Genomic DNA, 2,224 nt, shown 5'->3' on the forward strand with positions numbered 1-2,224 from the left:
AAAAAAAAAAAAAAAAAAAGAGATTAAGCTCTCAGTTCCTTCAGAATGACTCTGAAGAGCTGGCAGGTTGCGTGGTGGTTAAGGGCGCTGGACTCCCACATGATTCAAGTCCCAAACCTAGCAGCTTGCTTTCTCACTTTCCCCCTCTCTCTCTCTTTCTCACACTCTGTTCTTCTCTGGTCAAATTAAAAATAAAATAAACAAATAAAGTTAAATTTAAAAAATCATTATTAAAAAAAAGAGTGAATCTGAGACACCCCAGACAGTGAAATAGCCCGCAGCTCTGGCTGAATTTCCCTTTGTCCGTGTGCGCCCCACACCTCCCTAAGTTATCATTTAAACCATACTGAATTCAGTACCAGAGAAAAGAGCTCTAGGTATACTTTTTATACTGTGATATTTTAGTCAAGACTTTAACAAGGCAATGAATGGTTAATTTTCACAAAAGATATGCTAATAGACTGTTAATGCAAATGCCTAACTTAGCTTATGGTTTTTGTTCCTAGCTGCTGTTTCTGTTTAGGGGTGTCAAAGAAAAAAGGCACAGGGAGCAGGTAGGTGGCCTGGTGGTGAAGGCTCTGGAGTCCCACGGGGTGGACCATTGTTCCAGTCTCAGCTTGAAACTCATGCTGGGTGTGTGTGCAAGGGTGCTCAAAACCCTGAGCGGAGAGTGGAGGAGATGGGACTGCAGCCCGACCATCCCCCCTGGGGGGTGCTTTCTCACTTTCCTCTGTCTCTTCAGCAAGCATACACGCTCTATGACCAACAAGAAAGAAAGAGAGAAAAAAAGAAAGAGAGGAAAGAAAGAAAGAAAGAAAGAAAGAAAGAAAGAAAGAAAGAAAGAAAGAAAGAAAGAAAAGCAAGCACGCACACATGCACCAGGCAATTTACCTAGGCAAGGAAGATTTTATTTAAGACTACTGCAGTAGGGTTCAAGATTATTGCAGTGAGGGAACACCTGGCCTCAGCTCCAAATACAACAGGGACAGCTGGGATTGATGGCCAATGGGCATGGAGGACCTGCGTTGGGTATTGTTATGGATGGAATGTTTGTGCTTCCTGACCCCAGAGTCACTGTCCCACCCCCCCACCCCCGTGCCTGGATCTGGATAAGGAAGTCATTCAGATGAATGAGCTCAGGGGTGGGACTCTGGTGCCCAGGAGTTCCAGTCCTCCTGAGAAGTGACACCTGCTTGCTCCCTCTCTACAAAACACGGTGATGCGAAACCAACTGGATAAGGAAGTCATACAGATGAATGAGCTCAGGGGTGGGACTCTGGTGCCCAGGAGTTCCAGTCCTCCTGAGAAGTGACACCTGCTTGCTCCCTCTCTACAAAACACGGTGATGCGAAACCAAGGCGAGAGCCCTCACCACGACCGCCCTGGCAGCGCCCTGATCTTGGGGGGCGGCTGTGAGAACCTGGCTGCTGGTTAAGTTGCCCAGCGCATGGCCCTCTGAGCAACCGGGTCACAGCCGAGCAGACGAGCACAGGTGAAAAGGTGAGAGCTTCTCCCTGGGCTGGCTCAGGAGGCTCAGGAAACGCCCGGTGAAGAAGAGGGCCCTTGGCTAAAGTCGGTCAGCCCTCCCTCCCTTTTCTCGTTCAAGGAGAGAGACGTTCTTCTTTCTTCTGGACCAGCGATGTCTTTTCTTTCTCAGTCCTTTGTTTATTCAGGACGAGCTGCAGCAGCCTGTTGAGACTTGGTAGTAGAGAGTTGTGTTGGGTGGTCTGAGCATTGACCCCCCTCCCCACGAAGATAAACCAAGGCATTTAAACCGTTCAGGGTAGCCAGAAATGACGTATACCATGTCCAGGCAAGCTCATTCAGCTCCTGGCCTAAGACCTGCCCAGAGCTCTTTCCCCATGGTAACAACCACGGTGAGCACGTGTCAGCAAGGTGTAGTCTGGAGTGCAGAGCCAGTCCGCGGAGGACAGCCACCCTGGACTGTGACCTGACGGACAGGCTCCCTTCGTGCCAAGCCACTGCCATTCTGCGCTGTTAACGAAGCATAGCGTAGCTTATCCTGACCGATAGCTTCAGTGAGGCATGTGCAGGAGACCCTACAATTTCTCATCCAAATGTGGGCACTGTGGAGAGGTGTCATTAATAATCCTATCAGGGGCCAGCAGATGGCGTAGCGGTTACGTCGTTGGACCTCCACATAGCTGACTGCAGTGTGAGGCCCAGACCTGGGGGCTTGAAACTCATGCTAGGCATATGTGCG

General features: G+C 49.7%; 1 pseudogene; it reads right to left on the reverse strand.

Moving 5' to 3' along the window:
* LOC102477490 (SWI/SNF-related matrix-associated actin-dependent regulator of chromatin subfamily E member 1-like) overlaps nt 1-1,864 on the reverse strand; it is a 13,081-nt pseudogene extending 11,217 nt beyond the window's left edge.
* Nucleotides 1,865-2,224: the final 360 nt, after the last annotated feature.

The sequence above is a fragment of the Tupaia chinensis genome, unplaced genomic scaffold (assembly GCF_000334495.1).
Source record: "Tupaia chinensis unplaced genomic scaffold, TupChi_1.0 Scaffold000031_1, whole genome shotgun sequence".
In the NCBI taxonomy this organism is placed as follows: Eukaryota; Metazoa; Chordata; class Mammalia; order Scandentia; family Tupaiidae; genus Tupaia; species Tupaia belangeri.